Source organism: Mus pahari, chromosome 20, assembly GCF_900095145.1.
Source record: "Mus pahari chromosome 20, PAHARI_EIJ_v1.1, whole genome shotgun sequence".
NCBI lineage: Eukaryota > Metazoa > Chordata > Mammalia > Rodentia > Muridae > Mus > Mus pahari.
In genome coordinates, this window is record NC_034609.1 from 46,158,367 (window position 1) to 46,174,079 (window position 15,713).

The following is a 15,713-nucleotide window of genomic DNA, read 5'->3' on the forward strand; positions in this document are numbered from 1 at the left end:
CATGGTGGTTCACAACCATCCGTAATGAGATCTGATGCCCTCTCCCAGGGTGTCTGAAGACAGTGTACTTACATATAATAAATAAAGAAATCTTTTAAAAAAAATAGTAATAATAATTTTTTTCACACTAACTCTACCAGAGCCTAGACCGAGGCCAACCCTATCGTCTCTCAGTATACGATCCTAATATTTTATTCTAGTCAGAGAAATACATCTCTAGAATTATGAAATACTAACAATCAATTTTTACCAAAAAGATAAACACCATTTTGCTTTTCCTTGTTACTCATTAAGATCCATGAATGTAGCCCCAATCCCAGGCGTGTGTGGCTGGCTTTCCATGTTAACACTCTCTTTTTCCTCTTCTTCATTTTGAACAGTGGCCTTCTGCAGGGACAAGCTAGATCTACCTTCAAACATAAAAAAATTTCTTCTATTGGGATTTTTTTTGGGGGGAGTGGGGGGGGCGCCACACCGGCCACTCCTGCTGCCAGGATAGCATCTACCTATTACTAATGCTCTGTACTAGCTTAAAGCCTATAACCAGTTTCCTTTCTTTTGAACTTCTTACTAATCCCTTCCCCCATTCTGTTTTTTCAAAACTAGTTCCTCTGGCCATGATGGAACTAACTGTGTAGACCAGGCTGGCCTTTAACTCAGATATCTGCATGCCTCTGCATCCCCAGTGCTAGGATTAAAAGGATGTGCCACAACACCCTGCTCTTTTTCTTCTTCTATTAATTAAGTTATTTACTTACTTTATATCCCTATAGCTTTCCCCCTTCTGGTAGCCCCCCCTCACCCAGTCCTTCCCTCTGCCTTCTTTTTCTTTATTGCAAATGTATGTATACAGTCTACATGTATACAAGAGCATCACATGAGAACCTGGCATGCAAAGAAACCAAAACAACATACTGGGTCCCTTGGAACTGGAGTTATAGATGGCTGTGTGTCATCATGTGAGTTCTAAAAACTAAACCCAGGTCCTCTAGAAAGGCAAGTGCTTTTAGCCAAGAGCCACCTCTCCAGCCCCTATAGTTTCCCTTCCTTCAAGCAACTCAAGAGAAAGACAAGTCAGATCCATTTCAAAGGGGCCAAAGTCAATGGTGACCAAGATTTAAAAGAGTAAGGACATTCATAAAGAGGTGGGGGGGGGGGAGTATCTGTTAACACAGGAAGATAACATCTGGGGGGCTACTAACTTGAAAACATTAAGAACTGGACAAGACATGAAAATCTTAAAATATGCCAAGACTTTCTCTTGCCAGTTATCAAATCTTCCTTTAGAGAAAACAATATGGCAGCTACAATGGTGAGACCCAAGGGCAGATAGGCCTTTATGGAGAGAGATGTCCCTATTCTCAGAACACATGCCAGTCACTCTCAGGAGGTTTGGGACATATCAGCCAAAGATCCCATTCCTCCCAACTGACCACACTCAGGAAAATCATGAAAGTTACAACTCTCCCCCAAACCAGCAGCACAGGATGCCAGGTCACAAGCCCCAGACCTGTCCTGCCCATTTCCAACTCTATTCGTCATGATAACAGTTAATACAACATGCACATAGTAATAAACAAACATAGCAACTGCTAGGTCTCCGGGCCCAGCTAGAGATGGGGAAGAAACAAGTGATCTTGTAGACAAGACCATCAACCTACTATTTTTTCCAACAAACTCTCTCTCACAAGGACACAAGAGACACTACTAATGGATCCCAGGAGATTTCATGGTAGTCACCATCCTCTGAATAAAATCCAGGTCAGCAGTCACTGCCCTGAGCAAAACTCAATCAGGCCCAAGAGCAAATGCAAGAAGCAGTACTCACGGATTCCATGGCAAAAACCAGTGTTGCTCAGGAATGGGTATGAACTCCAGCAGGGCAGTATGCTCTGAAAGGAGAAAGGAAGAACAGATTAAGTCAGTGCTAATCTCTTTCTCTACCTGGACCAACCATAGTATAACAAGTAAAATGTTACAAAGGTTCATCTCTAGCTGGTCTGGGTTTAAAAAGAGCTCCTATCTGATGGTTTGCCTTATAGGAAGTGTTTATTCTCAATATTACAAACCAAGGCCTCACAGGACAGAGTGGGGGAAAGCTCCAACATGATTATCTGATGCCCTGGCTTGGTGTGTCTTCCTTTCCTCCCCTAGGCAAGGACTCAGCACGAGGCTTCTTTCACCTTAAGACAAGCTTAGATGAGTTTAACAGAAATCCAAACAACATAATCATCAAACCCTTATCAAAGCCTTACATGTCTGTATCCGCTAAGAGATTTTTGTTGAAACTTCTACAGTATATCATATTCCCAACCGACTTACGACTGCCTCCTTCCTGAACATTCTCCCTCTCTCCACTGTCCCTTGCATGCTCCCCTAAACAAGATGATGCTTGAGGTCCAGTACAGAACACTCCTGGGCGCTCACTGGTCAGCTATCACCCAGCATGTACATCCCATTGCATGCACTCATACTTCATATCCTTCATCTACTTTCATACTCAGAATCTAAAGAGGAATCCATTCTCAAAGACACAACAATGTATTTCAAGAGCCAGCTGTATATGCCTACAGCTCCAGTAGTTGGAAGGTGGAGCCAAGAGAATCAAGAGTTTATGGTCCTCCTTGGCTACATCACAAACTCAAGACTCACATGGACAGACTTACATGACGTCTTTTCTTAAAAGTGAAAAATTCCAATTCAGAAAGGATGAGTTCAGGAGCTGGAGTCATGGATCAGGTATTACTTTTTCAGGGCCTGAGTTACATCTCCAGCACCCACAAGTTGGTTTATTGTTTGTAATGCTAGGTCCATGGAATCTTATGGCCTCTGCAGGCACCAGACATGCACATGGTACACAGATATACATGTAGGCAAAACACCCATATACAGAAAGAGAAGAAAGGGCAGGAAGGGGACAACTCCAGCAACCTTCCAAAGTTAAGTTGGTGTTCTTCCTATCACTACTTGAGAGTGCCTGCATACTTTCTATGGGACCAAATGTGGCTGGGGTGTGCTGGGATGTGGCTGTGCTCTCTACAAGGTAAGTCCACGTGGTATAAGCCCAAGAGGCTCAGCAAAGCTGTTCACAGAGCAAATTCTTCAGGGAGAAGTTATAGGGATGTCCCTAACCCACAACCAGTGCCTTGTCCTGCTTCATTCTACACAGAAGACAGGCTTCCTCTACATTTTAAAATTATGTATTAATATTTTATGCATGTGAGTGTTTTGCCTGTATGTACACCATGTACATGCTTGGTGCCTCTGAAGAGCATCCACAGCTGTGTTCTAACCATCATGTGGGCGCTAGGAACTGCACTTGGACCCTCTGTAAGAGTAGCAAGTACTCTTAACTGCTGAGTCATTTCTCTAGGCCCAACTTCAATTTACTAACTATTAAACTAAAAAAAGTCTTATCAACATTAGTGACTCTCAAAAATCTAAACAATGAGCAAAAAAATAACATATCTTAAAGGAGTGTACCATCCTTAGGAACCTGTGGGAGATTGGGTCCAAGATTCCCTAGATACATCTAACTCTAGAACGTTCCTGTCCCTTATATGAAGGAGGAAGAAGATGTAGAAGGGCAGAATTATTTGTATAAAACCTAGAAGTACCCCTCCTCAAACACTTAAAATGCTTCTATAATTATCATGCAATCAACTATTATACAATATTGTGTAGGCTACCATGAGGAAAGGTTACTGTGTACAATTTTTCTTGAGCATTTTCAATTCCAAAGGTTAATTACAAACACTATAAATATCAATGAATTTGTCAGAACCAGGATCTTGAATTTCCTAGTCTTCTGGGCTTTAAGAATTATTTTTTGTTAATTTAAAAAGAATAAAAGGGGGGCGGGGAAGGAAAGCAGTTGAGTATCCATAGTTATCTTTCAAACCTATATGGAATTTAGTATATAGAATTTACTGTGTACAATAAGAGCGCAAAATACAACAAAACATTACAAGATTCAAAACAATAGTTCCTGTGGTACGTGAGAAGAAAGCCAGAACCCTTTCTGGCCGGGAAGAGCCAGTGGGGCTCAGTATGCACACGCTGATCACAGCAGCTCCAGCACTGTAGAGTGCCAGCAGGCACCCGGGATGGCCAGGGGCTGGTACCTTCTTCTTGCCCCTAATAACTGCAGAGGGGAGAAGAGCAACAGCCTAAAACAGCATGCTGCCCCCACCACCACTGTAGGAGTGATCACACTTCTGTTTGTGACTCAACTAAAATAGTTTATTTCTGTATTTCACAACTAGCGCTTTAATTAAAGGTATAAAGACAACCTTTCATTCAGCAAATGATTTTTATATGAGAATGTATTAGTCTAAAGGTAAAATCAAAGTCCAGTATCAAAACCAAGAATATCTTGTATCCAGTCTTGCAAAAAGTCACTTTAAAACACAGATGACAGAGTGTTCACACTTTCTGTGTATACAAGAAATCAGGGAAAGTAGGTCATATGCTGTGAAGACAGACTGCCAATACGATTATTTTTAAAGGCAATTTCAAACTTAAGAAACATTACGTTTCATACATAAAAAGTATAGGAAAATGGTGAAGTAACTTTCAAAATGATGGAACAGACCAAATAATCTCCCTGGCATGGCTCTTACTCTCTTAGTCTTCCTTCTCTGTCCCTTCTCTCCCCGTTCCCTTCCCCCATTTCTCTCCACGTGTCCATGGCGGGTCAGTCTATCTCTACCCCCTACCCCAACTCCCCTCTTCATGCCCAAAAAACTCTATTCCATACATACTTAAAAAAATAGGGAAAACACAACAAAACTCACCTACTCATAAGCCATGACCCCATTCAAAGTGAGATCCAGCTCCAAACACATGAGCAGGGCTGAGTCGCTTAGAGCCCAGGACAGGAGAGGCTCTGAGGACAAGCAGTGTCCTCAAACACAATCTCCAACTTTTGCTCCCTAACATATTAAAAAAAAAAAAATTTAATTAAATTAAAAAAAATTTCTTGGTCTGTCCTTAAATCTCTTTATAGGTTACTACTTAAAGCCTTAAAGCTCTTAAAAACAAGTATGAGGGCTGGTGAGATGGCTCAGTGGGTAAGAGCACCCGACTGCTCTTCCGAAGGTCCGGAGTTCAAATCCCAGCAACCACACGGTGGCTCACAACCATCAGTAACGAGATCTGATGCCCTCTTCTGGAGTGTCTGAAGACAGCTACAGTGTACTTACATATAATCAATAAATAAATCTTTTTAAAAAAAACAAGTATGAGAGAGTTGAACCAGAGTACTAGACGCAGGTTCAATTCCTGCCACCCACATGGTGGCTCGCAAATCACCCTAACTCCTGTTTCAGAGAAGAAGACAACCCTTGTACAGACTGAAGGCATGGGGCTTGTGGCATGTGGTACACATAAATGGAGGCAAAACAAATATACATATAAAAAGTTTTAAGTTTAAGAAGAAAAAAACTCATCTGAGTAAACCAGCCTCCAGTCGGCACATGCCCTGTTTTGATGAAATATCAAGTATATAATAAAATTTCCCAGTTGTCCTATAAAGGCAGCGATGAAGCAATTCATAAGTTAAATGTCTACTCAGCAAACAAGAACATGTACTGCTAGGATTCTGAAATAAATTCAGGGGTGTCTTTAACTTCGTGTCTCTTAAACTTGGTGTGACGGTGATTATTAACTATTGACTGACCCATGGGCCAGCGCTTGGAGACTGAAACAATGAGCCACAGCCCTGCCTCATCCACAGGATCTTTCTAGAACTCCTAACGACTCTGACAGCCAAAGCTGCGACCAGCCAATGCCTCATACAGAAAGAAGAACTGTGTTAACTACCTGTCATTTGAGGGAAACAGGCCCAAAGTGGGCACTGGGGTAAACTGATGGCAGTCTAAGGTCACACGAGGCACCAAGACCAATCTAGGAACAGGATACAGGTCTTACAGACCCTAAAGACTTTCACTCTACAGAGGGGTTATCTTTTAACAGATTCCATTATTTCTAGAAAACAATCTAAATCAAGAGTCTCTAAAATATTTGGGAGGAAAAAAACTGATGAAATATTCTAGGATAGGAAAAGCTCACCACTAAGGAAGCAGGAAGATGAAAAGTTCAAGGAAAATCTCAGAAACATAGAAAGTGTAAAGCCAACCTGGGTTACATGCGACCCTGCCAGGGAAACTAGGATGGGGCAAGGGCAGGGTGGAGGACCCCACAGCTCTCTACAGACTTGTTTTGTTTCAATTAGAAATAAACCAAACCACATCTTTTTCACCAATTTTATTTTTCCTACTACCATTTTATAGCAGTTGTGAATTCTACACCAAGAAACCAAGGTGCCTAAAAGTTCAGTGTACAACTAATCCCTGACACTAGTGACACGGGGATTGCCTGTCCATGCCTGGGCAGGTAAGGGCACTTTGTCCTCCTTCTGCACACAACCTCACCAAGATCCTACTAGAGCAACAGACAGGAATGGCCACCCATGAGTCTGACAATGTGGACAAGATGCCCCAAATGCCAACAAATCCTGACATACAGATCTATGTAAGAAAAAAGAGCAAGCCTATGATCGGAAGACTAATGTAGTAGTATGGCAAGTTTTGGGGCACCCTAGGTTACATAAACAGACCCTGAAAAGGAATGGGGAAAGGGGGTTCTGGGTTATAGCTCAGGTGATAGAGTGTCTGTATAACATGTGCCAGCAACTCGAAAGAAGGGGAGAGAAGGAGAATTAGAAAAGAACCTACCCAATAAACGTCCCGGCGGCTTTCCTGATAATTCCCCCAAAGCCTAAAATGTTTCTCTTTTAGTGAAGGGTTAGCCCAACTGGTTATCCTGGCATAATGGAATCCTACTTAACCATAAGAACATGACTACTGGTGCAGGCACTGGAGCAGCTCCTAAGATAGTGTTTCTCAATCTGTGGGCTGTGACCCTTTTGGAATCAAATGACCCTTTCACAGGGGGTTGCATGTGAGATATTTGCATTACAATTCACAACAGTAACAACATTACAGTTATGAAATAGCAACAAAAAAAAATTTATGGTTGGGGATCATCACGACATGAGGAACTATATTAAAGGGTTGGTGTATGAGGAGTGTTGAGAGCCACTGTCTGAAGGGAATTAAGTTAAACCAAAAGGGGGTATGAGGACCAATCTCATGGGTAATAAATACAGTTGTCCCTTCCCATGCCATCATGTGAAGCACAAGCTTACATCCCACGTGTCTGACACAGAGAAAAAGTCCTACAATAGCCTTAAACTCCCAATTCTCCTGACTCCACTTCCTGAATGATAAAGTTAGACAGGCACCACTCTGCCTGGTTTCTAGGGTTACAATGTTTATTATCCTGTTTATATGAACTTTTGTATGAAAATGTCTTAGAAATGAAAGATGCATGAGTAGCTTTCAAAAATTAAAGAAAAGATGTGGAAATGCTCTCTATAACCCCAGACAGTAACAAATGAACAAAAGTCAATCTCCTTCCTCCTCCTTCCTCACAGATGTCTGAGCACAAGGAAAACAGGCAAGGTGACCAAGGCTGGTTAGTAAGTTCAATCAATGCCATGATCCTGGCTGTGGTGACAGTTTTATAAAACAAAACCATTGGTAGAGCTGAACGGTTAGTACAGGGAGTGCTAACTCATTCTCCAAGTGCAAGCTCTGAGTCAAAAGGTTTGTGTATAAATACACATGACTACCTAATGTTGGCGCATTTCATTTCAATAACCCTACAGACTATGCTCTCATGATTATCCTTCTTTACAGATGAGAAAACTGAACCATGGATCTATGAAAAATACACAGAGGGTCACACAGTCAGTGCTGGAGGGGCTGGGACTCAAATCCAGCAAGATCCAGAGAATCCCTTTTCTCTGGAAACTCAATATTTGCACATGAAAGCTATTCTTATGGCTTTAACTATTTGCTGGAGCAAGTCCAAGAGAACTCAGAGAACCCCTGTACGGCTGGAAGTTCTCGGACAGAATTCCACAGGCAAGTGAGTTTCCTTCCCTTCCGACAATACTAGAGTCCAACAAGTTGTACTGGGTCATGTCTAGGACTGACCCTGGCCACTGACCCTGGCCTCCTTCTAGAGAAGCAAGACTGTCTCAGTCTAGTCTCTCCCCTTTCCCACCCTCCTGGGAGGAAAATACAGTTATTACTATTGGTTTCAAGATGAGGTGCTATGTTACTATTCCTGTGATTTAGAATTAAAGAATAATAAAGAAGTTAAAAGAAGAAAACTCACACACCTTTAAATTTAATGTTTCCTTCACCTAAAGGGAGAAGGGGGGAGGAGGCAAAACTAAGTGTTTCAATACAACTCCTTGTCCCCTAAGCAGGAGAAGACGACAGGCCTCCTTTCCATCCAGTCTGCAAACTACTCTTCCCACTGCAGCCTCCTGTCCTCGCTAAGCTGTAGCTGTGATCACAGTTGTTTTTACGTGGACAGATGCGCGCGCGCGCACACACACACACACACACACACACACACACGCACACACCAGAAAAGAAAACTGCAGGTTAGAGACTGATAAGTGCCTGAAAGCAAACTCAAGCTAAAGAAAGTGACTCAGTGCAGCCCAAGCATCCCACATGGAGTGACCTTGGCAAGGTTATGCAAGCTGCAAAGGACAGCCCAGACACCACAAGGTCTGAATCTGCACCAAGTTTCAATCAAGAAATCCACAACAACAAACTCCTTCCAAAGCGACTCTCCAGGCTGGAAGGAGGAAGAATAGGAAATCTCTCCTCCTTTCTGACACTTCACTCACACACTCTAACAACAAAGACAGAAACCCAACTTTTCAGAGGCTTGGAGACACCACTACCACAAGCTCTTCTCAAACCCACACAATCCCACAGCAGTATACCTAACAGAGTTTTGCCTTGGATCCTTCCCACCGAAGCTCAGTTTACTCACACAGCAATGCTGGGGAAGGAACCTGGTACGAGTATGTGAATCACAAAGGTGCACTTTCAGGAATGTAGCCAACAGATCCTGACTCCATAGAGTTAGGTCCCCTTTTAGTCCTTTTCCCCCTACACGTGAATCTGTATGCTTCCTCTTTCTATCATGTCCCAGCAGCATGGGCCCTACATCAAAGCCAAAGGCTGATGCAATGATCCTGGACTTTCAGAACTGTAAGCACAAATACATGTCTCCTTGATTATTTGCCCACGTGTGTTTTCTTTGGTGTTCACTGCCAACCTCATTACTTCTTCAGTAGTATTGTGGGTATAGTAATGTGGCAAGAGTCTATGCTAGAGTTGTCCCGGGTGTCAGTGTGAGGAGCTGTTCCGTGTGTTGGGCACAGCCTCTTCCCTCAGACAGGAAATAGAATCATGCAGAGCTCCGTAAAGACTGTCTCATTTTACAAGCCTCATCCACAGGACTCCTTGCAAATTCCCTCTCTTGGGTGCCCCAGAAACACAGATTAAGAAGCAATATAACAAACCACATAAGGAAGCACCCACAGGAAAACAAAACCTACTACCAGTGAGGCACCATTAAAACTGAACAAGAGGCTAAAGAGATGGCTGCGGGATAAAGTGGGATACTGACTGCTCTTGCAAAGGACCCAAGTTTACTACTTGGCACCAATGTAAATTGATTTACAACTACCTCCAGGGTAATCCAACCCCTTCTTTTAGCTTCTATAGACATTCACACACATCTCACACAAATACTCTCTCTCTCTCTCTCTCTCTCTCTCTCTCTCTCTCTCTCTCTCTCTCTCACACACACACACACACACACACACACACCCACACACACACACAAAAATTTAAATGTTAAAAAGTGATTGAAATAAATGAGTCAATAAATAATCAAACAAAAGCTTGAACCTCAGTGGACTACCATTTTGGAGAAAGAAATGAAAAACTGAAGAATTCAAAGAGAAAGGCACATACCAGAGACAGCACAGAACCCAGAGAAAACTAACAAAAGTTATAAAATGACTCCAATCAAGTTACAAGATGCAAGTTTGTTGCCATCTGACCAATTCGAAGAAAAATGAAGGAAGCAGCTGCTTATGTCACAGTCACAAAGAGTAAAACAGCCATAAAGAAAAAAATTATAACTTAAATTTCTTGAGAGTAGAGAAAGAAGGAAAACAGTTGGTATGTCTAAGGAAATAGGAGTTCTAATCTATAAAACTCTGCTTACCCCTAAAACAACTTTAAATTTTTAAGATTCTCCTTTATCTGACAAAACTATTTTTCCCTTTAAAAAAAGATCCTTTGGGGGCTAGAGAGGTGGCTCAGGACTAAGAGCACATATTACTCTTGCAAAGGACCTGAGTTCGGATCCTAGGACCGACACCAGATGGCTCACAACTGCTTGTGACTTACCCTTACTGGAGAAACATGTTAGCCTCTGCCCTCCAGACACAGACACACATGCACACACGCAAGCACCTGCTAAAAAATAAATCCTTAGCCGGGAGAGCTGGAAAATGCTTTTTGCCCCAGTACTCAAAAGACAGAGGCAGATGGACACTTGAGTTCAAGGGCAGCCTGTTCTACAGAGTTCTAATACAGCCAGGGTTACACAGAGAAATTGTCTCAATAAACATAGGTATAGGTAGACAGACCTTTAGAGAAGCTTGTTTGTAGCTTGTGGCAAAAGTCAAATAAAAAAGAGGAATAAATGCAAGGTTGCCCTCGTGTATAACTATGCATACTACATGTCTACATTCATCGTGCTTAGTACAAACGGACTCGGTTACTGACACACCCAAAGTATGGAACACTCAGGTACCAGAAAAGCTTGAGAACGAGCTGGTGAGTGGCGGGTCTTCATATCTACCACAAGGTCTCTCACACTACATCTTAACCAGGACCCTTCAGAGTAAGAGTATAGTCTTCCTCCTCCTTATAAGAAAGTTCCAAGTGTCCAAGTAATTTGCCTAAAACTCAAAGCTTAGTTCTGAAACATGCATGTAATCTAGTCATACACACCACCTCCCATCCACTTGCTGGAGAGCATATCCCATCCATCCCCAGCTCCTCTGAAATCTCTCCCAGTTTCCTTCCTATGTGTGCTTCATCTTGTCTCCTACATGGTCTTCTGAACTATGTCCCATCGCCATCTTAGCAACCTCATCAGCTACTGTGGTCTGACCATGATGCCTAACTCCGCTCTGAATAACTATGACCATGTCCAGCTAGAGACACTGTCAACACATGCTTCCCATCCTCCTCATGTACACACCACACGTGGAGTGTGGGCACACTGCTCTATCCAGCCTATTCTTTTCCTGAACTTCCTGTCTATGCAATCCTACAAGCCAGAAACCAACAGCTATTCCTTCTTACTGTCAAAAGTGAGACTGTAAAACCTGTCAATTCTATTACAAGAAAAATTTTTTTAAATTAAAAAAAAAACCTTCCTACTTCTACCACTACTATCCTAATTTCTAGCTCTCAGTAAAATCAGTATTTACTCACCTAAATTGTCATAACTTAGTTCTCTGCCTTCAGTCGCACAACCAATCAATTTATCCTCCATACTGCTTAGAAGTGACTCTACCACATCTGACACTATATATCCGTCTGGCCTATAAAACATGTCACTGGACTAACAAGGAATATATTTTGGTTTTCAAATTTCACAACCACAATGAGAAGAAAGAGTACATTATGATGGAATAGATAAGCACGCATGTGAGCAATGCTATGGTGGCACACCCCTATAAGTCCCAGTACTTGAAAGACTGGGCAGGAAGCTCCAGAGCGACATCAGCCCGCATTATACGGCAGGACCCTGAGCCTCAAGCAGAGGAAGGGTCAAAGGTTAAAGGGAAGAGACGGGATGGGGGAAGAGAGTAAATATTACCTAAGCACATTTGCATACCTTTGTGAAAATGTTACAATGAAACCCAGTATTTTGTACAAATAATATATTTTAATATTTTTTTAAAGCTATCACAAGGTTGGACATAGTGAGTGTATGCCTTTAATCATAGCCCTCAGGAAACAGAAGTGGGTGGATCTTCTGTGAGTTGGGGCCAGCCTGGCCTGCACAGCCAGACTACACAGAGAGATCCAAAGAACAGAATGAAAATCACAAAGGGCTCTCCTCCACTCTGCTCACCTGGCAAACTACTGAGCTTTCAAAACCAAAACTAAGTTTTGACTTACTTCCAAAAGGTCTTTGATATTTTTTAAAATCTCTAAAAGGATGTGTAGACTTTATATTTTTACCTTACATCACCACAAGAGATGGAAGCTGGGCAATATAACCTGGTCAAGGGGAACACGAACACGAACACGAACACGAACACACACACACACACACACACACACACACACACACACACACACACACGTATGTACGTCAGAACAAGGAAATGCAAGTAGCAAAGTCAGTTGACACATTAACAAGTAATTATGTAAACATTACTACGAAAATTACACTCTCTATCTATCCCAGCACTTTGCCCTTTTGGTCCATTCAATTTACATTCTTTGAAATATGAAGGTCTGACTGGGAATGAATATAGCTTACACATGAAATTAGGAAAAAAAAAAATGAAGAAAACAAGAAAAACAGGAACTCCTCCAAACCGTGTCTCAGTAGTCTGTAAAAGAGTGGCTCTGACTCTAGAGCTCGGGCCCTGGGAGGGCGGCAAACTCCTTTCCTCCTGCATGCATGACCTAGCCCAGCAACATTCACCACCTCCAACAGCACAACAACCTCTCTACCGTGATAGCTTTAAAAATGCTTTCTTGCCAGGCAGTAGTGGAGAACTCCTTTAATCCCAGCACTTGGGAGGCAGAGGCAGGCGGATTTCTGAGTTCGAGGTCAGCCTGGTCTACAGAGTGAGTTCCAGGACAGCCAGGGCTACACAGAAAAATCCTGTTTAAAAAAAAAAAAAAAAACTTTCTCCTCCTTACTGAGATTCAAAAAGCATTCAGAATACACTACTTCAAAACAGAAATACACACTGTTCACTACTCCAAACTCAAACAAGACCAAACTCTCAGTCAGAGCCTTCCTACAAAGTGTGAGGGCCCATGTCTTTAGTGCCAGCACTTGAGAAGCAGAAGGTACACCTCTTGAATTTGAGGCCACCCCGGCCCATATAGTGAGTTCTAGGCTAGCTAGAACTACCATGTGAGACCTTATTCCAATAATTATTAAAATAAGTAAATAAAAGAGTTTCTAAGGAGCAATGTGAAAGTGAGACTGCCATATGCTTTGACAAAGAGCTGTAGTTTGGAGAGAAGAGAAAGACTCTGCCTGAAAAGCAGCTGCAGCAATGCTAGACTAGAAACACTTGGTTCTTTTCTTTCAACAGACATATAAGAATGAACATGGTGTGTCATATACATATAATTCAAGACCCTCTACTTAAACCACTGATTAGCCTTTCCATTCACTGGATATCAACAGAGACAAGGAGCTCCATAGAATAGGTACTTACCTACCTCAGAGACTGCTTGCCATAGCTTCTCTCAACATGCCTCTTAGCAAGCCCACCTCCTGAAGTCAGTACATTCTTCTCTGTATGGGACTGAGGACTGCAAAGTGAGTTCTCACCTCCCCTGATCTCCACTCTTCACAAATAAATCTAATAAGTAAACAATGACTTAGTTCTTCCTTCGCCCTCTTCCAATATAACCTTGTATAATAATCATGTAATAATCACCTAAGAAAATTTTTCTCTAAATTGAGAAAATCTGTCCCCGCCTAACAAAACTGTTGGAGAGGACTGGTTTGGGGGTGGGGTAAGCTTTTAAATGCAAAGATCCAACAGCCCTTTCAAAACAGATGTCTCCTAGAACCCACACTTGCTCTGTAGGATGAGATCAATATGACATGTGGCAACACCAGTCTTTTACAGGAATACTGCACTCAATTTCAAACACATTAAAGTCGGGAACAGTGGCTCCTGTCTATAATCCCTGCCCTCAGGAGGCTAAGGAAGAATGACCTGAAGGCTGAAGCCAAACTGGGCTACAAAGTGAGATCTCTTCTCAAACAAACAAAGCCTTCTGATGCCAGTCACCTAACAGCTCATGAGCATCAAAGGACAAGAGCAGCAGAGAACAAGTAGGAGAAACTGCTGAGATTCTGGGAGCTGAGCAGACTGGTATTCTAAAGAATTTATGCTGACTTCTAAGACTGAATAACTGGGTAAAATCAGTATTGCCCTAAAATATTAGGCAAGAAAAGGTGAAGCAGGGACCTATGCAACTGTGGCTACTCAGCGGGGTGGTAATTAATCTTCAAGAGGCAATCTGCTAGGAAGCCAGGAATGTGGCCATCAACACACATCCACTGTCACCTCACTCACAGACTTGATTATAACTGGTCAGCGCACATAATAAAGGATGCATGTGTATGCCACCTGTGTGCAGATGCCCAAGTAAGCCAGAGAAGAGGATCTGTACTTGGAGCTGGGGTTATAGGCAGTTGTGAGATGTCCAATGTGGATACTAGTGGAAAAGCAAATTTCCTGTGTGCCAGAATGTCTCTTTTTTTTAAAAGTTCTATTTATTTAATTCAAAATGCTGGCAGTCAATGTTCTTCATCTCTAACTGTCACAATTTCTAGAAGGACAATTTGTACTGGTTTAGTGACTATGTTAAACCATCCATTAGCCTGGAAGGTGATACTATGAGCAGAAGGTTTTGTACATAGTCCTGAAGATCCCCCCCGAAATCCCCAGGAAAGACAGGTTCTTCATTGTGAATATGAAGCAAAATTCTCTTGTTCCAACATATGGATGAAACTCAAAGGAATAAAAACAAGAATGGCATCAACTTCCTAAAAAGCATCCCAAGAGAGGCTCTAAGAGCTGCAGCATGTAACAACAGCACAAAAGGCTGAAGAAAGGAAGGTTCAGATTCAAACTGTGTGTACACTAAGAGCTTAACCCTTCCTTCTGGACATGCCATACAGCCTTGTTTCAGCTGTTTATTCATATAGAGAGTAAGGAAGAATTTTCTGGGCCTAGGAAAACAACTAAAAAAGTGGGTCAAGTGCTTACTGTACAAGCACAAGGACCTAGGTTCTGATCTATGGTGCTCACTGGCCAGTCAATCTATCCTACTGTAAGGCTGTAACTCCCAAGACTAGGGGACCTGAAGCCTCCTTCTGACCTCCTTAGGCACCAAGCACCTAAGGGGTACACAGACATATAAAATAACAAGCACGACAGAAACCAGGCATGGTAATGCATACTTGTACCATGCTGTGGAGACAGAAGCAAACCCCTAGGGATCCCTGCTCACCCAGACTGACCGACAAGCTCCAGGCCTCTGCAAACATCAACAGATAATAAAATGTGTGTTGGGGGGGGGACGTAGCTGATCAAACCAGATATTGTTTCACAACTACAAACCTAACACTTTAGCGTGTTGAGGCAGGAGAACTGCCACAAGTTCAAGGCCAACCTGGGCTACACCTTGAACTACCAGCTCAGGTGATAGAGTTAGATCTGTCTCAAAAACAAAAAGGTGTCCAATAAAAAAAACAACACACACACAAACCGTGAATATCAACTTGTATGCAAGAATTTTCAAAACAGGAAACTAAACTAAGATTCTTTGAGGGCAGCCCCAAAATGGACACGGGAAGGGCAAGCACAGTGGTGCAGTGCAGTGCTAGTCCATCCAGAGGCTGAGGGAACCTCACTGAGCTGAGCTTGGTTATAGTAACAAAATCAAGTGCAGGAAGAGGAAGACGAAGAAATAAAAACA

The 15,713-nt window shown here is 42.4% G+C and overlaps 1 protein-coding gene across 2 annotated transcripts in view; it reads right to left on the reverse strand.

The window, feature by feature from the left end:
• The window catches only part of Ankrd11 (ankyrin repeat domain 11), a 160,180-nt gene that overhangs the window by 89,795 nt on the left and 54,672 nt on the right, over positions 1-15,713 (reverse strand). For both annotated transcript variants that reach the window (XM_021220743.2, XM_021220744.2), the window contains exon 2: positions 1,829-1,892. The gene's annotated coding sequence lies outside the window, so the exon portion shown is untranslated. The remainder of the gene's footprint in view (positions 1-1,828; positions 1,893-15,713) is intronic.